This window comes from Manacus vitellinus, unplaced genomic scaffold (assembly GCF_001715985.3).
Source record: "Manacus vitellinus isolate BGI_N305 unplaced genomic scaffold, ASM171598v3 scaffold_18_pilon, whole genome shotgun sequence".
Classification (NCBI taxonomy): domain Eukaryota; kingdom Metazoa; phylum Chordata; class Aves; order Passeriformes; family Pipridae; genus Manacus; species Manacus vitellinus.
The window spans coordinates 5,997,717-6,025,365 of NW_021939324.1; the positions used below are offsets into that span (position 1 = coordinate 5,997,717).

The 27,649-nt window shown below is 37.4% G+C and overlaps 1 protein-coding gene across 5 annotated transcripts in view; it reads right to left on the minus strand.

The window, feature by feature from the left end:
• Positions 1-27,649, minus strand: part of KDM4C (lysine demethylase 4C) — a 260,355-nt gene that overhangs the window by 181,958 nt on the left and 50,748 nt on the right. The gene's annotated exons all lie outside the window — the stretch shown is intronic.

The following is a 27,649-nucleotide window of genomic DNA, read 5'->3' on the forward strand; positions in this document are numbered from 1 at the left end:
TATATTTGCATAGATATTGTGCTCCTTTAAACCATCTAACAAAGTTATATTTAATTAACCATTTCTGTATGTTGCATGATATAACCAGCACTGTATTTATCCCACTGGTTTTTGCTAAAAAAGTTTTAAATCCATAATAATTATTAACTGCATTTGTATTTCTCAGCCTAAGACTTCAATAACTGCTGAAGTTGGTTTGAAATTGTTCTCAGAAATTGTTCAGAGTGATAGTGTGAAAAACTGAATGATTTAATCAAATCCTATAAATAGGGGCAGATCTGGAACTAGAAGACAATACACGAGCACAAACACAAGTGCAAAAAAATTTTAGGCAAAAGCTCCATTATATCAAAAATATACATTCTTCATGATCTACCTTGCCATTTTTATCTGCATGCAGTACCTAAGGGAGTTCTATTGTTATTTGCAATTCAAATATTACGGCTTAAACAGTGGCAAATTAATCTTCAAAACAATTTTGGTAATAGAGGAAGGCCAGCATTATCCAATGTATTTGAAACAAAAGTAAAGAGATGGATGCTACTGCCTAAGGTCATTCAGCAAGCCAAAGGCAGAGCTGGAGCTAGAACTCAAAATATTTTAATCCTAGCCTCGTGTTTTAACACTGGTAAATGCTGCCTGTCCCAGGCTGTTAGCGGGAATTGTATTTATGCTCTGACAGTAGACTCTTTGAATGTTTGATGCCCAAAGGAGAAGATGAAAAACAAGGAACCATATGTCTGAAGTCTTTCTGAATATGCCTCAAGAGCATCAGAAATAGGAAAGCAGACTTTCAAAAAAAAATCTGCCACACACGAACATCCATTGTAGGATTCTTGACACGTTCTGAAAGAACTAAATGAAAATTTGAATGACAACATAAAAATCAAAGAACTATCATAACAGATTAGTATTAACATGATGTACACTAAAAGGTTATGGTACACATGCTTGCTAAGGACTGTAAAGAATCATTTTATCACCCCAGACATAAAAAAAACTGTTCTTCTCACAACATACAGAATGAATGAGTTGAAACAAAGACCTGAATCTAGTTTTTCTCAATTACCACAGCACAGTTTCTCACTACACTTACTTTACAATACACATACTAACAGCCTATCAAGTACTACGAGTTCTTCACAAGAGATTTAATCCCACAGTAAAATTGAAAGAGATGTAAAAAGAAATGGCATCTTCCCAAACTTTGCACAAGACTGTTCTGAGGGGGAAAAAAATAAATATATAAATATATATATAAAAATATATATATCCCAAAACAAAAACCTGAAAACAAACAAAAAACCCTAAACAAATAAAAAAAAAACACTGAAAGGGTGCATCAGCTAATTGCTGAGGGTGTATCAGCTAACCCAGCAAAAAAGTAAAATTATATTTTGCTATCTCCATAAAGTCTGGACATTATCTGGCTACTTATGAACTTAAGAGAACACATCCCACACAGTACAACCACCAGGAAGTCTATATAGGCTTCTGAAAGTACATAAGGAATACTAATACCACAGCTCACTGCTTTTTCATCATGAGTTCACATATTTTCTCAGTATTTACAAGTAGCTGCTCCTTTAGTTAAAACTAGAAATAAAAAGATCAACAAATTAAATCCTTCTAAGGAAATGGATGAAGTTGTATTGCCCTCTGCTGATGAACAGCTAAAACTGGATATAAAATCAGAGCTCCAGTAGAAGTATGAATAAAATATTGTTACTGAAATTCAAATATTTGCTTTGCTATTATATAATTCCAATGTACCCCAAATGTAATTTTTGTTTTTCGAAGAATTGTCAGGAAACAGACAATTAGCCTGTCAATTATCTTCAGATAAGAAATCTAAAGAAGAGAGAATACGTAAATGTTAAGAGTTTTTTTCAAGAGTTGAAAAATAAACATTGGTAATTTCATTTCACTAGAAGATAGCTTTGCCTGCATGATCTCACCTCACTCACCTTAAATTACTACTTTAAATCAGCTTGCAAATAAAAGTGTTTTTCCAGTCGAGTTGTGAACTATTAACAGCATTTTTTTCCTTGAAATTAATATGAAACTCTATCTAATTTAGCAATAAGAAAAAGAATCTACTTCACACTGACTTTCAAAAGCTATTTTTAAAAAGGAACTATATAGGAGAGGTTAGGAACCTTTTTTTCAGTCTATACAGACTGTTTGATGATAAAACACAATTACTCAGATTACAAATCAACCAGTATGCTCCTATAAAGCCTCCAGACACTATCTTGATTAAACAGATTTACATTTATAAATATTTTAATCATTAGTCAAAAGACATTCTTGCTGCCTTCTAAAATTGTTTTTTTTTTACGAACAGTACCGCTTAGTGCTGGTAATACTAATGTGCTATTAACACCTGCTGGAGCCAGGGAGAACTGCGTGAGCCAACTAATTCTGCACCTCATATGGGAAGACTTTACAAGAAAAGCTGTTTGTTTTAGCTCTGCCCTTGTCTAGACTAATATTCGCAGTACAAGCAGTTCAAATAAACAACAGCAGCAAAGATACAGTTGAACATACTTCGAAAGGATCGAGTAGATCAAATGGTAGCCTCAATACCATTCCAGCATTTAGCTGATTGGTCCTGCTAAAACACAAATTCTTTACCTTAACTGCAGTTTTATGATATGTTAATTAGATCACACTAACAAATTTCATCTCATACCACATATTTTAGCGCTGATCTATATAGGCCTCTGATTCCTTTATACACTTCTTGACATGTGCTTAGCAGCACACATAGTATAACAATATCACCTTGGAAATAAGCATGTTGTCCCAGCATATAAACAATGATCTTGCATTTTTTTTAATACAGTGTTTTCATAATGCCTTTTTGGTTTGTTTAAACTACAAAAGGATTCAGGTTAGAGATAAACCATACAATGTATTCTAAATAAAAGGGAGTTGTAATCAACATCAAGTCTTCTCCTTTTTTAAAAGCCATTTTCACTAAAACTCAACATATTGAAGATATGAGAAAAAAAGAACACTACAAGTTGTGACTTCCTGTACCTTTTGTCTTGCCCACATATGTATTTTATTTAAAATATTCATATATACCACAGGGGTATGAGAACTATTTGAAAAGGAAAAAAAAATAATAGGTACCATGACAACACTAGTATTTTTTGGAATTCTTAAGTAGCATATAGTTCATACCTAACATATATGTCATATGATTAAACAAAAATATTCAGCTATCAAAAAAGAAGCATGTTAAAACTGTAAATAAAAGTCAATTACCAATTAATATCGTCACAGAAGTGGAAGACCTTTTTACTTTCTTACTAACCTGCTGACCACTATCTGTTCTTTTTTAAAAAAAACCCTAAACATCTATCCTAGAAAGTAAATGTAATATAAATGTACTACATATACATTTATATTAATTTTATATTATATTATCTAAATAATATTTTATATGAATATAATTATTTATTTTGTTATTTATATTATATGTTATTTCCAAAAATGTACTATAAAGTACAATTTCAAGTCTAGTCCCAGAAGCATGGGCCCTCACAAGATCAACATTTCAGGACAAAGGCAGCCAAGATTTATTTTCCACATGAAGTCACTGCAAATTTCAAACACTGGTTACCCTGAATAACTAGGCACAAAGTCACCATACCACGGTGTGGTGAAAAAAAAAAAAGTTCTTCAATACATCCTAAATACAAATAAAGGTCTATTAAGACCTTAAACTCCATAGTTGAATCTTCACAGCACACTTTAGTCTTTTTAGGATATGATTTCAATTTCTGTATGTATGACGGCTTATAAGCCCAACCTAGTTTTTTCACATCTACCAAGAACTTTTGTTCACTATGGCCAACATAGCTAAGTAAGAAGATGACCATGTACTTCCCTCCATCATACTTATTCACTGAGCATTCTCTTCAATAATTACTAAGCCTCTGGAATTTCAACTCCTGCAACACCCTCTGGTCTTCACCAAACCACATAGTGTCCCTGAAAAATTACGAAGAATCTTTCCAGGAAGTTCTGAACTGCTAAACTATCCTTTTATAAACTCATATTCCTTCTAAGAGTAAATGCATGAGTAGCACTAAAACAATTTTTATTCTCACTTCTTGTAACTTTAAATAGTGCATTCATATCCAGCAAAGAACTTGTATTCAGTTTTTGGCTACAGGAAACAATAATAGGATACCGGTAGTTTCTAAAAGCAACAAAATCTTGAGTTCTTCAGTAACGAATAAAAGACTTACCTTAAAAAAAGAAAAAAGAAAATATAGGAAAAAATTTTAGAAGTCTTTAAAAAACAGGTTTTCCTCATTTCACTGTATTTAAAATTTCAAGAAGCTATGTAAATTTTACACACTAATGAAGCACTCAAAAAAACAACACTTAATGTGTGATACCTGACTTTACATTCCTTCTTCTGAAAAGCTATTTACCACATCCTTTCAGACTCTGCAGAGAAGAGTTAATTCAGCATTCTCAATTACTACTAGTTTGGAGAAAACTGTACCAATTTTAACTTCCTTTCAAAAGTCCTACAATAAACTTCTTGTATCTTATTTCTTGAGACTCACAAAAACAACACACTTAAATCTGGCCGTCTGAATACTCCTTCAGGATTTTTTTAGCAGATATTCGCATATTTTCAATTATTTGCCACTGGATACAAAACACAAAACAGATAGCATGATAAAGAGTTTATACATTATTTTAAGTAACAAACTAATTTATAAGTTACATAAAGACAGAAAAACAGAGCAAAGCAAAAAATTTCCATTATTAATTATATTTTTAACATGAACATTTGCTGATCATTTACACAAAGATCCAAATTCACTATTGTTCAATAAAAATAGACTCATTAATACTTGAAAATTGCATATGGTGCTTTTTGTACTTCACTTCTTGCTGTATCATCTTTGTTAGTAGGACATTCAAGAATAACAAATAAGTACAATTACTAGTTTCCACTAATGACTGGGAGACCCACTGTGCCTTATTTTAGGGAAGTAAGAGATGAATAAACATGGAAAATAAGCAATTATGCTGCTTCACACTGCTTTTACATAACATCATTTTTAATTACTTTGAAAATGCTTAATCACACATAAACTTGAAAGGCAAGCATAACCACAGGCTAGGCAAACACACAAATGTGTGCCCACATACAAAGGCACTGGGGAAACAATTTCAAAAGCAAGATTATTTTAGTGTCAACTATCTTTCCAACCTATGCATACAGGCAGGACTAGTCGTAACTGCAGAAAGCAGAAAGACCTGATGGAAATTCACAGAGTTGCTTGCTGGTATGCTTTCATCATGAAGAACAGTAAAACCAATAATCCAATCACAAATGAACTCAGAGGAGATACATGGACCAGACATGAGACTACAGAAAGGACATTCACCTCAGGACACAACCGCTACAGATTTCTGCCTAGTTTGTCAACATCCCATATAATTTTGATTACATCTATAACACTCAGGTGTGAATAGTTAAGCTGAAGCTCTGATATAAAATAGTTTATATTGGTAAAAAAACTTCAAAATCATTTGAGTCCAGCCGTTAACCCAGCACTGCCAAGGCCATCAATAAACCATTCCTTAAGCACCATATCTGCAGGTCTTTTAAATACTTCCAGGCAGAGATGGTGACTCAACCACTTCCCCTGGGCAACCTGGACAATGCCGGACAACCCTTTCTGTAAGGAAATGTTTCCTAAAGCTCCCCTGGTGCAATTTGAGAGCATTTCCTCTTGTCTGATCACTTGTAACTTGGAGAAGAGACTGACCTCGCCTCACTACAAGCTCCTTTCCGGCAGTTGTAGAGAGGGAGGTCTCCCCTTATGACAAGCTGTGTGACAGAACTGGCATAGAACCGCTATGTTACTGGTATCATTATTTCTAACAACCCCCTCTACTTAGTGAGTCAACATCAGATGAGTCTTTCTGAACAAATTTAGGTAAAAATAAGTGTGAAAGTTTAAAACCTGGCATTTGAGGCTACTGCTTAGGAAGTTTTTGTCTTGCCTGGGTATGTGTGAAGACCACTGTGAACTCAACTAGTTGAATTTCTGCAGCTTTCTAGCCCAGAATTAAGGTTCATGGCAAATGCCTGTATTTAGTTTTACGGCCTGGCTTTCTGCTCAGCTCCTCTGCCCTTCATAGTTCCCAGTAACCTTCAAGTTATATGACTTCTCCTTCACATGCACAGATGCAGGCGTAAATTGCGTGTTTACCACTGCACACTTATAAATAAAGGCATGTATATCACCTGCCTTGGCTCAAACTAATCTTAAAGTCTCTTCTCAAACTGCTAATAGTACCAACAAGGAGAGGGGGAAAAGCCCAAAGTAACAGCAGTAAACCTTAGCACAGCATTCATGCTCTCAGTCAGCACGGCCGGTGTTTCATTCTGGATTGCTTTCCACAAAGACCCTTCTATCAGCCGGCAACTTCCTTGCCAGACAATTATTGTGAGGGCATTCAAGTTTGAGAGTGTGTGTCAGTGTTGCACCAGCTACTAGGGAGAAGGCATAGAGCACGTTACAGGATGCACAAGGAAACAACAGGATTATGCTGCGCTGTAGTTATAAGCATCTCGGTAGCTTCAGAAGGTAGCGTTGGCAGCTTCTGAGGCAGCTAGAGCAAAAAAAGCACCTACGCCATTTTAGGACAACATGTGAGGGCTGTTGAGGTTGGATTTCCTCAGGGAAAAAGGAAAAATCCAAATAAAATTGGATTATTGTCCACGTAATAAATATTACTACATACAAGACAGCTTCACACACACACACACAAAACACATGATTTTGGTTTAATAAATGTATATGTGTTAATTAACATGCTTTCTCTTCACAGTGACAACACGATTACTTAATCTTAATTAAAAATAAAAATCCAAATGAACTGCAGCAGCATAATCAATACAAATTACTATTATTTAAATTAAGCAAAATTTAATTAAAGACATTCCCATTAAATTCATTATCTTTGGATTCAAAGCTTTTCCAATTCAAACTGTTTTGTAACAATTTTATAAGTAGCACAGCAGTCAGTAAAATTTCACATTACTCTAAATTAGCTAGACACTAAATATGCTAGACACGTATTTTTTATGAAACGAAATACTGATTATGTTGCATATGGAGTAAAGTAACAAACAGTAAGAAAAATCCATGTCACTCTACAGACTGATTCTATACAAAGACATATGCTATCACTTCCCATTTAATTTTGGTGACCCATGTTAAACAAAGCAACTGAATGGTACTATTTCAGCTATCACTTCTCTCCACACGCAAGACAAGCACTTGATGAGTCCATGGCTGAACACTGGTCTCACAGAAAACGTGAACCTTCCTACAAAAAATTTGCAGAGCCCCAAAAAGGCAGGAGTCTACCAGGATCCACTGGTAGTCATTACTACCACAACAATTCTGTCTGAAATTAAATAAAAAATTGCTTGCTTTTTAGAGATGCTGAATTACGCAAACTGTCACTAGGACATGAATGTGCTCAGCACTTTCCAAAAGTCAGAAATATAAATATTTACTTAGCTGTAGAATCTTGAAAAAATATACTTATGTCAAAGTAGCTCAAAAAATACAAAAATCAAAAAATCATTATTGCATAATGAAGTTTGCATTTCATTTATCCAGATCAAAAATGCTGCAAGAACAGATTTTCTGGAATTTATTTCTCTGGTAGTTTGGCCTAGGCCTTCCTTGGTGACCAGTTTGTAGCAAAGGAAGTGTTTAGATTTACCCAGTATTCCCTACGATTTTTACGTAAGCCAGGCTATAAGAAGAAAGGAGGAGAGGCCTTCACTCTCTTTCCTTCCGGTGGCTTGGAGGTGCAGGTTCCCTGCTGTTGAGTCTGTCGTGTTGGGGAGAGAGGCCTGGTAAGGCCTCATTGACCTTGGGAGACGGAGGTTGCCGGTGATCGTTCCAGCGTGACTCTGTTGTCCCAAGGACAGTAGTAAGATAGTCTTTTGCTAATTCTTTTAGTTGCTAGATCTTGGGCTACTGATCGGGATATATATATATTTTATTTTGGTTTTGTTCCTTTTTGTTTCTCTTCCCCCTTCCCTTTCCCTTGTGAAATTGCATATATATATTTCAATTGTATATAACTGTAATATAAGTGTAAATATATTTAAATATATTGCTTTAGCTGTCTCTCTCTCATTTTGGTTTTCTTGGTCGTTTTTTTCCCTCTTCTCCCTGAAGTTCGGGGGGGGCAGACTTCTTGTGGTAAGGTTTGGAGACTTGGCAGGGAGCCAGCTTCAAACCATATCACCTTATTTGGTGTTTCTGCCCAGTTATCTTTGGTTTGCCACGATTGTTTGGGAATAAGCCTGGGAAGGGAGCCAAATTGGTGTAAACACTGCCCATTGTTTGGGAACACTACCGGGAGAGCTGCCAAGAACCTTTTGTTTATATAAACATAGCCTTGTTTGGGAACAAAGGGAAAAAAAATATACAAGCATAGCCTTTTTATTCATTTTCTTGGTTATTTTGGCCATTTTTATATATGTTTCTGGGTATCCAGTGAAAACTAACCTGGAAGATATCTATCAATATCTGCCTTTCCTTAATTGTGACATCAAAGGCCTAGTGACCGAGGTCCCTAGGATCAGAATTGGCCCCAATTCTTACCTAAATTGTTTAGCAACGGTTCTACTATTCCTAAAAGCCATGGAAGTGGTGTTTAACATTGGAAAAGTGCAGTGGTACTGCTTTCCTTGTTGTAGGAAAGGCTGAACCTCAAAGGGATTTGCTGGAACTTTGGGAAGGGCCTTGAGAAAACCAGCCTCTGGATGGCAAGGAATCTGGGCAAACTTTGGTAAATTGGTAGGGCTCATGACACCTCCCATTAGTTGGGACTTCACACCAGAGCAAGTGTTTGATCCTGACGAGATGGCACGTCTTTTGGCAGAAGGGTGTTTTTCTTACGAGGACCCAAATATGCAGTTTTTTGCTTTGTACTGGGGCCTGGCGAGTGCCTATCGAGCTGCTGTGGACTATGCTCGGAAGGCTAAGTCTGAGGTGGAGACTCAAACCCTGCCACCTGAGACCAGCGTCACCTCTACTACATGCACTGAAAGCGGAACTCAGACTGCACCACCTGAGATACCTCTCGCCCCTGTAGTGAAAAGGAAGTCGTGGGTATCGGTGCCCGACAGTTTAAGTCTATGACCAGATGGAGATCAAAGCAAGTCAGAAGAGAGGGGACTGATACTGATACCAGTGCCAAAACTCCACCTCTACCTCCACGAGTAGTAAAACCCCCAAAAGCAGAAACCACAGTTTTGCGGTCAATGACCCCAGCAGAACTCTGGGACTTACAAAAAGATTACACTCGTCGGCCTGGTGAGCGAATTCTATCGTGGTTGCTCCAATGCCAAGACCGTGGGGCTAGAGGTCACATATTATCGACTGCTGAAGCAGAACAACTAGCATCCATCTCTGGAAACTATGAACTTGATCGCTTAATTGCAGAGGCGAGACCTGACCTCAGTCTTTGGGTGCGACGTGTCTTAAGTGCGAGACAAAGGTTTCTACTGAAAGACTATTTACCGTGCCCCATGAGGAAGTAAGTGGACCAAGGTAGAAGACACCGTCCAGTACCTAAGAGAATTGGCATTGTTGGAAGTCATGTATGATGACTCTCAATACGATCCCGTCGTTGATGACCCAGAGGGTGTCACTTGCACAATGCCCATGTGGAAGAAGATAATCCAGGGTGCTGCTGAATCATATGTTCATACCTTGGCAGGAATAATGCTTCCAAACACGCAAGAAACGCTTGTGGGCACGCTGTGTATGGTTCTACAACATCTAGAAGAAGCAGTAGAATCTAGGAATGAGTCTTCTAGAGACTATTTTGATTCTAGTTACAGACGAGAAAGAGGAGCCTTATGCGCGCTCTGAATATGAAGATGACTACGAAGACCACAGGGACAGACGCTACAGAGACAGATCAGCAGACCGGTCTTGACCACAATCTCGATCTTGGTCCTGGTCCCGCTCGTGATCTCCTTCCGTCACACACAGAAGGAGTGAAAACCCTAAGCACAAATCTAAGCGCAGTGAACTGCGGTCCTATCTGCATGCCCAGGAGAAAACATGAGGAAGTGGGATGGTGAACCTACTTCCAGACTCGAGGCCAGAGTGAGAGAACTAAAACGCAAGGAAGCTGATAAGAAAGTCGTCTATGTGAGTCGTCTACTGCCTCCGGCCAATTTGTGATAATCTCCAGAATTCCAGGGCGATTTGAGCTTCCCAATCGTACACGCTGTGTAATCAAAGCTATCCACTTGCTCCATGTAGCATCAGTGGCATGATGCGTAGGGGGTACCTTCCCTTTGAACATCCAACTTAGGACTGGTAGTCGGGGTGCTAGGAGGAGCTGTGTTTCAGTGCCAACCACTTCTAAGGCTGCTTGTATGCCTTCATAGGCCGCCAGAATTTCCTATTCCACAGGAGTATACTTGGCTTCAGAACCCCTGTAGCTTCGGCTCCAGAAGCCAAGTGGTCGCCCTCATGTCTCACCAGGCACCTTTTGCCAGAGGCTCCAGGAGGGACCTTTATCTCCAGCTGCAGTGTAAAGTACGTTCTTCACGTCTGGTCCCGTTCGAACTGGTCCAAGAGCCACGGCATGTGCAATCTCTTGTTTGATCTGTTTGAATGCCTGCTGCTGGTCAGGACCCCATTGAAAGGTATTCTTTTTATGGGTCACAAAGTGAAGAGGGCTCACAATCTGGCTATACTCAGGGATATGCATTCTCCAGAAGCCTATGGCCCCCAGGAAAGCTTGTTGGTTGGCAGAGCCATGGTTACAATCTTATTGATGACATCTGTTGGTATCTGGCGTCATCCATCTTGCCATTTCACCTCCAGGAACTGGATCTCTCTGGCAGGTCCCTTAACCTTATTCTTCTTGATGGCGAAACCGGCGTCAAGGAGAATCTGGATGATTTCCTCTCCTTTCTCGAAAACTTCTTCCGCTGTGTCCCCCCATACAATGATGTCATCAGTGTACTGGATATGTTCTGGGGCCTTGCCCTTCTCCAGTGTGGCCTGAATCAGTCCATGGCAGATGGTTGGACTGTGCTTCCACCCCTGGGGCAGTCGGTTCCACGTGTACTGCACACCTCTCCACGTGAAAGCAAACTGTAGCCTGCACTCTGCTGCTAAGGGAATGGAGAAGAATGCGTTTGCGATGTCAATAGTGGCATACCACTTCGCTGTCTTGGACTCCAGCTCGTATTGGAGCTCCAGTATGTCTGGTACAGCAGCACTCAATGGCAGCGTGACTTCGTTCAAGCCACGGCAGTCCACAGTCACTCTCCATTCACCATCGGACTTACGTACAGGCCAAATGGGGCTATTGAAGGGTGAGTGTGCTCTACTAACCACCCCTTGGTTTTCCAGCTTGCGGATCATCTTATGGATGGGGATCACAGCATCTCGATTCGTCCGGTACTGACGCCTATGCACTATCTTAGGGGCTGTTGGCACTCGCTGGTCCTCGACTCGCAGTAATCCTACAACAGAAGGATCTTCTGAGAGACTGGGCAGGGGAGATAATCGTTTGGATTCCTCTTCAGTCATCGTGGCTATACCAAAAGCCCATCGGTACCCCTTCGGGTCCTTGAAGTATCCTCTTCTGAGGTAATCCATGCCCAGAATGCAAGGGGCTTCTGGCCCTGCCACAATGGAATGCTTTTCCCATTGGTCTCCTGTCAGGCTTATTTCGGCCTCTACCACCAACAGCTCTTGAGACCCTCCTGTCACTCTAGAAATCGAAACAGTCTCTGTGCTCACATGTCCTGAGGGCATTAACATACACTGTGCCCCGGTATCTATCAAAGCTTGGTATCTCTGAGGATCCAATGTACCAGGCCATCGAACCCACACAGTCCAGTAAACTCTGTTATCTTTCTTGTTCCTCTCCTTCTCCTGGCAGAAGGCAGGGTCCCTCTATTGGTTCTGGTCAGAGCATTCACCATGAGTTCTTTGCTTCAGCTTGTCAGAGGCTTTCTTGTCATACTGGAAACAGACTGCAGTCTTCCTATGTCTGGGGGATTTCAGCTCTCTTTCAAAGAAATCCGCATCTACCACGCTGGTAAGGTTTGGAGACTTGGCAGGGAGCCAGCTTCAAACCATATCAATTTCCATATTCTATCACACAGAAAAACATGAAATTCACAAGCATGACAATTTTTGAAAGTTTTCTTCACCTAAAAATCCCTCTGAATTGCACCACAATTAAAGCAAGGAACTCATCATTTTAAATATCAGATTCAATAACACTGAGGGGCAGCTTCTTTTAAAAAGCCTGACAGACTAGGTCTGTAAGATCAAGAAACTACCAAGCAAATTTGTCAATGCCATTAAATAAAAAGATGAAAAAGCCCTGAAGGACTGCAAGGATCTTTCAGCCAAAGCCACCAGAGGACCATGGAAGATTTTAACCTTTTCCGGGCAGAAGATCCTACAGTAAGAAAAAGTGAAGATTTATATCTGAAAAATGTGTGCCTCAGTATGCCTCTGATATGCTTCTAAGCTTAAGAAACAAATATTGAAATTATTTAATATTGAGTATATATATAATACTTCATTTTTAATATATATATTGTTTTATTTTTAATATATCTGGATGCATCACTCTGGTAATGGGCTAACTGGTTAAAAGTTTTGAACCCAACCTGCTGCCCTCCTGCAATACATGGGGATGTACTTTATTTCAGAGGCCAAAGATCTATTGTGGTTAAAGATTAGAAAACTTTTCTTAGATTCTTCCTGTCAGTGATTTGGCCATCAGACACTGATAAATATCCCTAATGAGCTTCTACCCTTTTATTCTTATAGACTCCATTTTTGTTGAAACGTGAGGGAAAGGGCAGAAATACAGCAAAGCAAACCATCTACCTGTTCTGCTGGCAGTACTGCAATTATTGTAAGTACATCTACTTTACTAAAATCCTCTAAATTAAAAATGTGCATCACTTCTTTGTTTAGATTTATTGATTACTGCTCTTTCTGATCATTTTGTACACTGAGATAGGAAAAAAATTCAAACATGCAACACTTTTTCCAAAAAGACACTAGTGATCAACAGTCTTTTATAGGATGACCTCACCTGTTTGGTTTGGTTTGTTTTACAAGACATTGAGGATTTAGAGATCATAAACAGAAAAACTATGAAACTATTCTGTTTTAAAAACACTATCACCATTCAATCAAGTCATATGAGGAGTTGCTGATGACTATTCTATCCCATATAAATGCATGAAAAAGTTTTACATTAACATTTCCTCTTTTATAAACAGATGATGGAGAACTGTTTGATAACAATTTAAAATAATGATTTTTTAAACAAAACTATTTTTATAAGAAGAATTCAATTACAATGCTCTTGAAGCATAAATTTTATAAACTGTAATATAAATATAATATAAATTTAAATAGTAAAGTAAAACATACACAATTTTTAACAGCTCCTGCGAGGAGGATCATGGGAAGAAGAGCCCTGTAAGCATACCTGTGGTAACTCCCTAACCCTTAGCTGCAGAATCGTACATGATTCAATCAGGAAACTAACTTGTCCATAATTTACCATTACCTGCTTTGCTCAAAGCAAGAGAACAACTTCCACCACATTCACAAACTTTGTACAAGTAATGGTAACAGAACTCATCCCAGTTTCCTAAAAATGTAGAAACTGCATTTTCAATTTGAGAAGGCAACATGCAAAGGACAAAGAAAAAGAGCTCTACAGCAACAAAAACCTCAAGAAACATAAATTAAAAAAAAAAGGGGGGGGTTAATTTGGCAATTAGAATTCTTATGTGACTGCACCAGCTCTCTTGAAAGCAAAAAGGGTTAGGGTATACCAAAACCAAAATAACTTCTGGAAAGTCAACAAAACAGAAATTAGCAAACAAATCAAAGAAAAATTGGTCTATTTCCAATCAGAGATGCATAAAAGGCACACACATTCTCTGAGCCCATATATATTTTATAGTTGCATTCCTTTAGAAACAGCACTTTTTTCCTAAAAACCAGTATGCATTTTCAAGGAATTCATTGAGTAAATCACCTACTTCAGCCTAATCAGGGAATACAAGTGCAGAATCTCACAAATTAATCCAACAATTGACCTCTCCAAGACGTATTGCTGATCTGTCTCTTCAGCCCGCACTACAGAAGAGTCAGATCCTGAAGTCAAACTTGGAAACACTTTGCTCAGTGGGGCTAGCTGCACACAGTTTAACAGTTTAATAAGGATTAGAGGATGTAGAACCTGTGGGGACCAAGTAGTTACGAACAGCAATAAAAGTATACAAGGACCTATACTGAACTACTGCTTTATTCAGGCACTAGCAATTACATTTTATTTAACTATGCAGAATACAGACCTTTACTAAAAATCCAGGGGGACCTGACTGATAACTTAAGTTTCTCCTTTCTTACTAAACTCAATGAAAACTTGATTTTAAATGTGCCTGCTACAGTTTTAGAGAAAACGTCAAGAATTTTACTCTCCAGCTCTGGACCAAGACCAACATAGTCATATTTTAAAGGCACAACCATCCCAAATTCTGATTTTATTTCTGCATTAAAAAAAAAAAAGTCCAATATATGGTTATTGTACTGAAATCCAGTTTAAATTTTTTTTTTAAATCTTTACTATATTTTTTCCACCAAATTCCTTCTGATTTTTCAGAAACTAAAGTATGTAACTTTCAATACCCTACTTATTTTTATTCAGTTTATTAAACAACATTTGAGACCATTCCTTGTAGGAGATTAAATTCATTATGCAGGCAGGTATGTCTTTTATACTAACCTGTTTGTACACAGGTAAAAATTATTTATCCCCTATAGCAAACAGTGTACTGAAATAGCAAGTTCAGAAATTATATTTGCACCTCCCTCAGTCCCTTAGACATCAAGCAAAACAAAAATGATCATCCTCTTACTCCCTGCAAACTCCATAACAAAATATTTTTAACCCTATTATCTTTTTGCAGATAGACTCCATGTAGGGCATCCCATTTCAACACTTAAAATTTTTTACTGTTCATTATTGTTTACTGTCATCCTGATGTCACATGCTAAAAATGTCAGCAAGTATCTATTTTAAGAATCACCCAAGATTTCTTCCAAAGTCTGGTATTTGTCATAAAGCTCTCAGCATTTCTTTCACATTTTTTTCATGACAAAACCATTTTAATAATTACACCACCTCCAAGCTACTTGCTTTATAATAATACATTACAGTAGGTAGTTCCAGGACACGCACACTTTCATGTCAGGTATCTGTGTTTTAACAGTGTCCTTCTCGAGGGTTTTCTAGTAATGGTTAGACTTTGCCTCCCTGAAGTAAACAATGCTTAGACTTTGCCTCCCTTTCTCTACCTAGCCTGAAACTCGTATAAAATATAGTAACCCTGACAGCCATCCCCTTCTTCTTTTGTCCACTCTGTCTGACTGAAAACACTCTTCTTCTTATGCCCAGCAAGATCTCGCACATTAGTTCTTTATCCTCTTCTTATCACCCCTTTGAAACTATACTTGCACCTTAGAGAGAACTGAAGATGAAGCAAGAACAGATTTAAGACTTGCTTCAAGCCAAGACAGCACTCTTTACATCTTCTATATCCCTGGAATTTCTTCAGCAAAACTTCAACGCAACAAAAAGTCACCTCTAGTTAGACATCTTACCCAAAAAAGAAAGGTAACTATGAATAATTCTGTGAAGATTTTGCCAAAATGCGTTCTGTGTAGACTCACTCAAATCCCACTACTCTGACAGCTATCCACCCAACAGTGCTCACAGACCATTAACAGCATCACCTAGCACATTGTTTCATATTACAAGGTATTCTTAAATCCCAGCATTCAAAATACTTTAAATATGCTTAGTTTAAATATTGCATTCATTACAATAAAGTACTAGAATTATTTTTAACTAATTTTAATTTTTAAACACATTTGGCAAAGAATTAGATGACAGTCTGCTTCAAAGACATTCAATAGACATACTAAATGCCACCTCTCTGGATTTTTTTGTAAAATCTTGTCCAATCTTAGACTCTGAAATAGATTCTTATATCCCGATAAACAATTTAATGGCTTATACACTAAGCCAAGTATATCAACACCTTGTCATCATCTACATAAAAAATGGAGAACATAGAGAAGAGGATTTGGGGGGTTACTTTAGTTTAACTTTCCCCTTTAAGAGTAAATTTTTTTAGAGTTTCTCTCTGTCGATTCTTTGGAAACAAACAAAAATTTACAAAGGTTAGATTTCTTCTCTACATATATCATAATTTATCCCACAGCACTCTTAATAATGGATCAAAATACCAAGACCTCTACATCTTTCTTACATACTGCAATTGTTCTCAACACACTTTGAAAAAGCCACAAAACATTGCATTCATGGTACTGTACAGTAATATATTCAGTAGAAGTAACTCAAATAACTTAATTGGAATAGGGTGGAAAAGCCAGAACTAAGCAAAATGAGAACAAAATAATTTTTTTATCTCTAATTCAGATGTTTGCGGGGTATTTCAAACTGGACTGCCCTTTAGAAGTAGGCACTGTTCTAGCTCTCTAGGGCAAACCAGCTTTTTATATATATAGATACACAGATATCTATGAAACTACAGGTCGAAATTCTCCCCCAGAATCCCAAGCACATGGGATGCCACATGGTAAGATAGGTGATCTTGTTAAGATCTAAAAGTCGATCTGATTGAGGCTGTTGAACATATGAGACCATAATACATACAGCCAACAAACAGAGAGTCTTAACTGAAGTTATTTGGTTACATTGGTTATAAATTTACAAAAGAATGAAGTAACTTATTGCACTCTAAGAATGTATGCAAGGTCTTGTAATGAACCATATGGAAGTGAACTTTATCTAAAATTTTAATGTATCCTTTTTTAGTGTTAATACTGTATCTGAGTTAGAATCTGGGTTGTTTCTCCCAACAACCTGAAAGCTGTTCACACTTCAGGCAGAAAGACGAACCTTAAAAACTGCGTACAAGCACACTAGCACTGAGGTCTTAATTCAACTTTTTTTTTCTTTTTGCTATAAAACATTTCAGAAAATTATTTCTCCTCCTTTTTGTGAAGCATAGCAGTACGTTTCACTATGGGTTTTATCCAAAATCAAACCAGTGCAAGTTACACAGTTCATTTGAGATGACTTCAAGCCTCAAAAGAAGCCTGCAAACGGAAGACTTTCAAACCTTAAAAATTTTTATCTAGTAGCATATAAACACATTCTACTAACTCAAGTAGCATGCACAGTGAGGGCACTAAACCTGCAGTTGAGGTATCTGCCTGTGTTCAGCTTCGATTTCACATATCTGCTAGGCTACAAGGCTCATTTACAGTAAAAATAATAACTACACTTTACCCACCCTGGTGTAATTACCTCAGGATGTGGGTATTTATTCCTCCTCATTCACAGAAGCCTTATCTACTGCTCTCAGACAAGCATTTTGAATTGTGCATCTATATTTACAGTTTCTTCTTTCAAATGAAGGAACTAAAAAAATCATGTGAGTTTCAAATCAGTGATACTGCTATTCAACCTTTCTTCTTCATTTTTAGATCATATTCCCCAGACTCAGAAAAACAAAGAGAAAATTGCAAGTACATGCTTGTCTCTACAATGTTTGGCCTGAGCCAAACTAGCAACTCTAGTACCAACTGTAGGAGAGATTCACCTCCAGCAGAGGTGAATCCTGTAGATAGTCCCAGTAGAAAATCATATTCACACAAAGCTTTATCACTGTATACAAAAAAAGATGAAAAACAAAAAAAAACCTAAAGAAAAAAAACAGCAAAACCCACAAACAAAAAACCAACCAAACAAAACAACTACAGCAGAAATATCTGAGTTCCAGATCTGCCACAGGCCAACAGAAACGGCATGGAAGAACACGGTCAGCATGGTTTTTAGTAGCTTGAACTCTCTGATGATTCAAACACAGAGTTAAAATGGTTGTAAATTAAAAAAATAAATAAAGACAAATAATCACAGAATATGCTGAGTTGGAAGGGATCCACAAGGATCACTGAGTCCAACTCCTGGCCTGCACAGTAGTAGCAGTATTTGGAAGTGGGCTTGGTTTATGAGAAGAAAGGTTGGGGGGTGGCAGTTTTAAGGGAACTGAACCCTAAGACTTAAGTCACCTTTTGGGCTATCACAATAGGTCATTGCCCAGTGCCAAACTGCAAAATTAATCTAGCAAGGTTAGAGAACTGACTTCCTCTTAGACTATGAAAATGTAGTTAATTTTTAGACTGAGTCTTACTTCTGTAAATGGTATAAACAAAAGAATACAATGACAGATGATTCACTTCAATTGCCTGAGCAAGCACTGACACCTGAACCACATTTTGGTATATGTGGCATCTGACTGAGTTCTAAATATTACACTGGATTCATGGAGATTGGTTCTCTTCTGCCTAGACAGAGCAAGGAAAAATACCTTAAGCTATCTCAGATGGTGCTGGATACCTGTGTTTCAGCAGCTGATTCAAGCCCAAAGAGTCTACTTTGTGAACCTCAAATTTGTGAAAATAATTTCTCAGTTCAAATTCTATTTTCTTTAAAAAGACAGAATGAAATTAATCTCTCTTTACAGGCAGTGACATTAATACATGGACAGAAAGGTATCTAGTGACATGAGGTTTTCCTCAGAAAATTTAGAATAATTATAATCTGCATTCCGATGAAACGTAAGAAGAGGAACTGCACTGATTTACGCAAAATTTTATACATATTATATTCTGAAATGGCAAGTTTATTGTAAATTATTGAATTTTTCTATGAAAAAAAATCACTTCATTAGTTGAAAGCTGCTATAAAGCAAAATCTTCTAAACATCTACTAAGCAGGCTAACTTGGTACATTTATTACTTCGACGAATGGAAATTCTATGATATCACTTAGGAAAAAAAAAAGATTAGATTTCACCACTTGTAGTCACTCACAGTTGTAAGAATGTACCCCAACATTTAAAATGTTATTTTGTGGAATTCTCCTCTCCTTACTTAACCAAAACTCCACGTGAGAAAAAAAAAAAAAGCAGTAGTATTGTTGGTTTTACTTTTATTTAATAAACAGTGCAGCTTGCACGAGAACTCTGTGATAGAAACACACACATATAATGATATTCACACGTACTGTAGCATCACACAGAAAAAAAGTTAGGCTAGGTACAGCTGGAAAAGTTTCATGAGAATACACACAGAATACACTACTCACAGAAAACAACAATACTTGCATATAACATAGCTTAGACTGTGAGAACACAGGAACACTACCGTAAGACATTTCAGAGTATGGATTTACAACCAGGTGGTCTACCAAAATGGGAAGCTACAAAAGAACAACAGAAAGTTATTCTATTAGAGCAGGTGATCATTACTACTTCTTTCTACTCCTGAAGCCTAATTACAATTCTTAATTCAATATGCCACTGTGCTAGAAGTCTAGAACTCTGCAAGGTACTGCCCACTGAGAGATTGACAATCTCCCGTATGAGAGTGAGAAATTTTAATAGCCACTGTTCTCAGGGAATTATGAGGTTTTGATGTAAGAACCAAACAGGGGCAGTAAATGATAGCAGTAAGATGAAAAAAATAAAAGTAACAGATTAACATAAAAGAAATAAACATAGAAAATAAAAGAGAAAATTCTATGACAACTGTAAAGCTGAGAGTGGCACTGTGATTATGAAATGAAATGTAAAAATGCAGAATGTAGAAATTTGCTCTGAAGTGGTGTATTAACAATCCAGATAAGAAATGGAAAGCATGTATGGTTCCCAAAACCTTGTAAAATTTCATTAGCAGGCAAATCAATGATATAAGGTGGTTAATTATGATATCACAAGTAAAAACATTAATTTATACATCACGAATGATGCTGATATTGTTGCAGACTGGAATCAACTGCATCAACATGCAGTGTTTTAAGAAAAATTTTTCAAAAATCAAACCAATAAAATAAACTGATATAAGAATGACTCATGAGCTTATGCACATAGCTATTTCTGACATTCAGTACTAATACAGTGCCGTAGGGATAGGAAGATACTTTTTAAGCCTAGACCTTTAAATCACTCACCCACATTTTAAAAAAAAAGTGGTAAAACTTTTTTTTTTCCAACAGACAACTAATATGTTATTGTACAAAAGAAATCTAAACATAATCCTCATTGAAAAAAATATTACATCAGTAAATTATGGAAGGTGGTAAAGTTGTTTTTCTGCAGTAAGTATAGCTTCTTCTCTGATAAAATCAATAAAGTCCTATATATTGTCTCTCAATATATATTTCAATATAAATATATTGTTTAGATAAGTTGGACATGGCTATCTTCAAGACAATAACTCTCTTTTACCCAAATAAATCAGGATATTAAATAACTTTTCTTCCCTTTGAAACAGTCACAACTGCTTGAGGCTGCTGCAGCACAAAACAAAACATCTTCACATAGGTCTTGAAACAGTCAAGCTGAAAATCTAAGCCAAAGTTTCATTTAACAGCCTGTCAGTTTTTTGATGTGAAGCTAATGAATGCAGTGGCAAACAAATCCATCAAACCTAACATCAAAACAACTGCACTTCATCCTACCAAAGGGAAAAATACAACCTGCAGGCCAGCACTTTGATCTAACCTATCCACAGAAAACACGTTGCTAAGCAGCTACCACGAAAGAATGCATGAGTAATTACTGGCTTAATTTTATGAAAGAGAGCAATAATACTGAAGTAGCCCTAGTTTCAAGTAGAAAAGGTTGGTAGACTTCTCTACTAAGGTTCTACATATCAGCTAAACAACAAAAAGGTTTTCCAGCACCAGCATCTGAAAACAAATCACGTCTTAAAAGAGCTGCAGTACAAAAGAATCATTACAATGACTAGTAAAATCACCTAGTGTGACACTATCCCTGAGAGAAGGCGGTAAAATTTACATACATTTATACTGAGTGAAAGTCACCAAGTGGTTCCACAAAACAGACACATCAAGAAATGAGAGCAGTATTTGGAAATGCCAGTACTTTCTCTGAAAGCTTGTGAAAGTATGGACAAGGTGTGACGGAGAGTTGTGACATGAGAATTTGGAACAGCAACACACAGCTGGGATAGAATTAATTTTCTCCCCAGTAGCAGGTATAGAGCTGTGTTTTGGATTCAGTATGAGAATAATGTAGATAACACACTGATGTGTCTTGGGTTTTGCTCAGCAGCACTTATTCCAATCACGGACTATTCCATTTCCCATGCTCTGACAGCAAGCAGGGACACAAGAAGCCGTCAGGGAACGTGGTGGGGACACCTGATCCGAACTGGTGAAAGGGATGTTCCATACCATAGAATGTCAGGCTCAGTATTTAAACTGGGGGGAGTTGGCCAGGAGGGGCTGATCATGGCTGTGAGATGAGTCTAGTATCAGTCAGCAAGTGGTGAGCAACTGAATTGTACATCACTTATTTCTCTTGGGGTTTATTCCTTTCTCTCTTCTTGTCTCTTATTTAATTATAATTATTATTATATTATAATATTCTATTTCAATTACTAAACTGTTCTTATCTCAGTCCAGGGGGTTTACCTTTTTTCTTTTTTTCCAATTCTCCTCATCCCACCATGGATTAAGGGGAGCAAGTGCTTCATTTCAGGTTGGGGTTAAACCAAGACACAAGGGAATGAGGGGATTAAAAAGTAACCAGTGGAAAATGGAAGGAAATAAACTAAAATAATCACAACTGTATAAAGAAGAATTAGAGACCTCTAACCAAAACTGCTTATACCACCAGTCTCCTGGACATTTCCCTACATGGGACCTCCATCTCACCCCAGCTGTCAGTTCTGTAAGTTTCTGTCCTCTGTCAAGGTAAGATGAGACCATGTAGTCCAGAAACTCTACACAAGGTCAAAGGATGTGCTTTTTAGGAAGATTCCCTTCAACTAGTAACTGATTTACCAGCATCTAAGTTTCTGAAATGTTTACAAAACAGCAGAAAGAAAAAAAAATAACGGGAATTTCAAAGGGGAAAAAAAGTGTCTGTACGAAAAAAGCAGAGGATTTTATGCAAAATTTAAATCTGTTTTTGGTTCCCAATTTCAAATTATAGTGCATAAAGTTCATTGGTCCTATCTACCACAGTTAAAATATGGACAGGTGAAAATCATGCCTGAGAACCCCAGTTTGGCACCTTGCAAGAACGTAACACTGGCATTCATTAGAAACAGCTATTATAACTAGCAAAAATATAAAATTAATAAACACAGAAGATACACAGAGCATCTTTGGTGTCCAAGCCTGGAGATAATAAACATTATGGACACAAGATATTTCTCAGACTAGAGAAGTGTCTTTTATCCAATTGCTTCAGAAAGATTTTCAGACATAGAAGACCTACGTGTAATATTTTTATTCATCAATTCTAATAACTGAACATGAACCTTTTTTCAACACACAAGTTATCTAGTCAACACAAATCAAAGCAGATACCTACAAAACATACAAGCTAATAGCCACAGACTCATCTGCTTTCCTAAAAATAACAAAATCCACTGGAGTAAGGAAACTGAAAAATGAGATTCATGCAGCTACACATTCTCAGCCTACTCAAGTAAATGCAGCTCCATCAGGAAAATGACAAAATTCACAGAAGCCTGAAGAAATATGCTATCTGCCCTTATTTTGTGCCATTTAATTTTTTTCATCAATAAACAGCATTCAACAAATCAAAGCTCCAGTATGATGAAGATGATTAAGAGTATCTAAAGCTTAGAGTGCCTCTCATCCTCACAGAATGTTACAACACAACTACTTGTATTTCTGAGCTGAGCACCATCTCCCTTTGTTTCTCAAAGTCCTACCATATCCACACGGCAGCACTTCACCAATATGCCTCTCCACATCCATTTGCAAAGCATATTCAGGAGAGTATGACTAATTGTTCCTTCTATCAGTATCTCCTATTTCTCTTCCTGTGTGTTCTTTGGAGCTGGGAGGCTTTAAATATGCCTGTTATTTATCTAGTTCTGTTGTTCTGGGACTGGGTTTTTTTTGTTTGGGTTTTTTCTTAATATAGTTTTTTACTTTTGCTTAATTCTGTCCAACTTAATTTTGTCCAAAAGTGAGCTCCAAGCAGCAGCTGAGCTGTAGCAAACAGCACACTGGAGGTGCCACCTGGTATTACTTTTGGTATGTTGACCCCTGAGCGAGTCTCACACAAACTCTAGAAAACAAGCTGGAGTATACATCCCTGCTCCTAGGGTTCAACTATTAGTTCAACTACATATAGTTAGGGTACAAAGAATGAAATCAAGACCACAGGTTTAGCATTTTTAAAGTCAGAAAATAATTTAAAGACTTTGTATCCAAAGTCTTTGCTTAATCAAAGTTTCCAGTACCAAGGGTCATAATGATCTCTTATTTAACATTTAAATGTGATTTCACAGAATCTTTCACACCATCTCATTTAATTCAGGAAAGCAGTATCATCACACAGGCTAAATATTTACTACAACTTTAACAAAAATCTTTTCTGGAATGGTTTTTTCCCAAAAATCTATGAAAAATACTGACTTCATAATTTTTTCTTTAAAAGACAAAAATCCAGCTGTAAGCAATTAGAAACAATCCTATAAAAAATAAAAGTGTTCCTGTAGAAAGACAAATAGTCATCGGTATACAATATTCTCTAAGGAGAATACAGCAATGAACTGACCTAGATATTGATGCATTTTGCTGACACAGACAATTTCTGCAGTACAATACAGGAGAACTACAGGATCCCAAACATTCAATTAAAATTCTTGCACATTACACATAAAGAAAGAAAAGATAAGTCAAACACAGTATCAGCAGTCTGAAGAATAACAAATGGGACTGCAAGGTTGTGCAGGTTTTGGTATTTTTGTTTTTTTCTTCTTTCTGTTTTTAAATAAAATTACCATACCTGCAAATAAAACTGACAAAATATCAGTATTTTTTTGGCACACAGATGTCTTACCTTTTTAATTAATACTAAATTAAAACTAATTAGGTGATAAAACTAATCATAGCTATCCTTTATGGCTTCCCAGAAAAACACCTGTGAGACACTGGATTATTATATTAGTTATCAGCTCAGACCAACTCAAGGTGGTGGGAGGGGGAGAGCAAAGTGCCAGGTCGAATTTCACAAAGGTGCCTGTGATGCCCTGTCCTACATTCCAGCCCCTTGGAGCCTCCCCAGGCAGTCCCAGAGTAGCTGTCTTTCACTGCACACCAGGAGCAGTGCCCCACATCACACCCCAGAGCCTCTGACCCAGCCCTGGACTGGCTGCCAAAACAAATAAAACAGCAACATGTGCTCTCCATGCTGTTCTGGACTCCTGTAGATGGATCTTTGCTGGATCTAGGGGTGGTAGCCATAGTTCTCTTTTTCTCTCTTTCTTTTCTTCTTCTTCTCCTAATCTCCTTTCTTGATATTTTGGGTAGCTTAGGATGGGAACTTTGCTAAGTTGTATGGGTTAGCATGTGCTAAGTCAATGCTTCATGGAAAGCTTTACTTTGGTTGAATGTTACCCTTTAAACTTTTGCCAAATTCTGTTATTTTCTAAAGTTTACCAGTAAAAGTACCTCCTGAGAAGATGTGGGCAGCTTTTTTTCTTTGCACTCTCTCTTAAGGTGTTAAAGGAACTAAAGGCTCTTCTAATAAATTTGGCAGATAAATTGTTCAAGCCTTGTATATTTTTAAAGTAAAACCCATTCAGTGAGCTTGTAGCTCAGGTGCTGGAGTCTTACAACACTGTAATCAAGAAACATAGTACAATTATACAAAATCAGACTGTAAGTTCTTTGGAGGGGGGGGTGGAAGGCACCTTAGACCTTATAATCTTATACCTTATCTTAAATATTTATTACATGGACAACAATCCAATTTTATTTGGATTTTTCCTTTTTCCCTGAGGAAATCCAACCTCAACAGCCCTCACATGTTGTCCTAAAATGGCGTAGGTGCTTTTTTTGCTCTAGCTGCCTCAGAAGCTGCCAACGCTACCTTCTGAAGCTACTGAGATGCTTATAACTACAGCGCAGCATAATCCTGTTGTTTCCTTGTGCATCCTGTAACGTGCTCTATGCCTTCTCCCTAGTAGCTGGTGCAACACTGACACACACTCTCAAACTTGAATGCCCTCACAATAATTGTCTGGCAAGGAAGTTGCCGGCTGATAGAAGGGTCTTTGTGGAAAGCAATCCAGAATGAAACACCGGCCGTGCTGACTGAGAGCATGAATGCTGTGCTAAGGTTTACTGCTGTTACTTTGGGCTTTTCCCCCTCTCCTTGTTGGTACTATTAGCAGTTTGAGAAGAGACTTTAAGATTAGTTTGAGCCAAGGCAGGTGATATACATGCCTTTATTTATAAGTGTGCAGTGGTAAACACGCAATTTACGCCTGCATCTGTGCATGTGAAGGAGAAGTCATATAACTTGAAGGTTACTGGGAACTATGAAGGGCAGAGGAGCTGAGCAGAAAGCCAGGCCGTAAAACTAAATACAGGCATTTGCCATGAACCTTAATTCTGGGCTAGAAAGCTGCAGAAATTCAACTAGTTGAGTTCACAGTGGTCTTCACACATACCCAGGCAAGACAAAAACTTCCTAAGCAGTAGCCTCAAATGCCAGGTTTTAAACTTTCACACTTATTTTTACCTAAATTTGTTCAGAAAGACTCATCTGATGTTGACTCACTAAGTAGAGGGGGTGGGGGCGTGGTTGTTAGAAATAATGATACCGGTAACATAGCGGTTCTATGCCAGTTCTGTCACACAGCTTGTCATAAGGGGAGACCTCCCTCTCTACAACTGCCGGAAAGGAGCTTGTAGTGAGGCGAGGTCAGTCTCTTCTCCAAGTTACAAGTGATCAGACAAGAGGAAATGCTCTCAAATTGCACCAGGGGAGCTTTAGGAAACATTTCCTTACAGAAAGGGTTGGCCGGCATTGTCCAGGTTGCCCAGGGGAAGTGGTTGAGTCACCATCTCTGCCTGGAAGTATTTAAAAGACCTGCAGATATGGTGCTTAAGGAATGGTTTATTGATGGCCTTGGCAGTGCTGGGTTAACGGTTGGACTCAAATGATCTTAAAGGTCTTTTCCAATGTAAATTCATTTTATGATTCTATAGTATTTCCTTTGTTTGTCTTGTTTACCCTACTTGTATGGCATAAACAAATACAAAGAAGTTTTATGAAGAAATAGTTCACTATCTTTCCCTTAGTTCTTCTCAGACATTTCCACTTTCCACTTAAAAAAAGCATTCTACTATTAGTACTTCCTAGCATATTCTTTCACTTGAAATGAGGAAAAAAGTAAACTTTAATTCTCATTCTTGTGGTAATAAGCAATAAGAAATAAGCAAATAACATTAAGCACTCTGACCATTTGTCAAAGAAGCTGCAACTCATATTTTACTATCGTATCTAAGATTTCTCTATAGAGAAGCCATTATTGGTCCAGATGCCAGTTTGAAGGTTTTAGGCATTTAAATTTAACTGCACACAGATTTTAATTCTTATATATACACAATACTGCTCCTATGTGCAATAATAACAGAGCACAGAATTAAGTCTCATAAGATGAAAGTTTCATCCATATGCTAGAGAATTTTGACAAAATAAAACAGTGTTTAGGCTGTATATACCAAGACTTCCTAGCTAAAATTTCAGAATTTTAGAGGCACTTTTAGAGTGATGAAAAGCAATACAATTACATTAGCTTTAAAAAATTATCTTCTAACTGCTGAATTTAAAGATGACCTTAAGTTTACAGTATAATACAACAACAGAGATGCATGCTGGAGGCATAAAATATTTAATTTTTTGTACTGGGGCAGCTGTACACCAAATAGTAGACCATTTTTTAAAAACTTTAAAAATATGAAGCCAGTACACTGACAGGGAGGTACCTGCAGGTAGCACTACCTCAGCTTTGCTCCACAGTTGAAGATGAATTTTGCCATTCTCAAAGTACAGCTGAATCAACTTTTGAGCTGCATGACACTCGTACCTTTCAAAATCCAGGTCATTTAGCTGGCACAATTAACTTTTGTGTGTCCATGGTTGTACTATCCACAGAAATTTCAAAGGCAAAATTATCAAATGCATAGGTTTTAGAGGTTTTAAATTAACTCTATAGTTGCCACCTTATCCACTGGCTATTAAAAACAGAACTTTCCTATTAAAGACCAATCTGAACATGCTGGATACATGTAGAGATTTTCAATACTTTCACTACTGTTATTATGTGCATACTGAGCACATTAGTGCCTAAAATCAGAAGTTTCAGCTATTTGAGAACTTTCTCATGAAGACGTTCCCCAGTCTCCCATGTTTAATGAGAGTTCACAATCATTACTTAGCTGTTAAACCAGCACAGATGATTTTGCTCTTTATTCTGTCATCATATCAGCTAATATAAGGACATCTCATTGGAAAGGTTTTTCTCAATAACAAACAAGTCAACACAGAAAATGCCTCTGACTTAATTTCTGAGTCATCCAAACCAAGGCTTATATAAGCCTT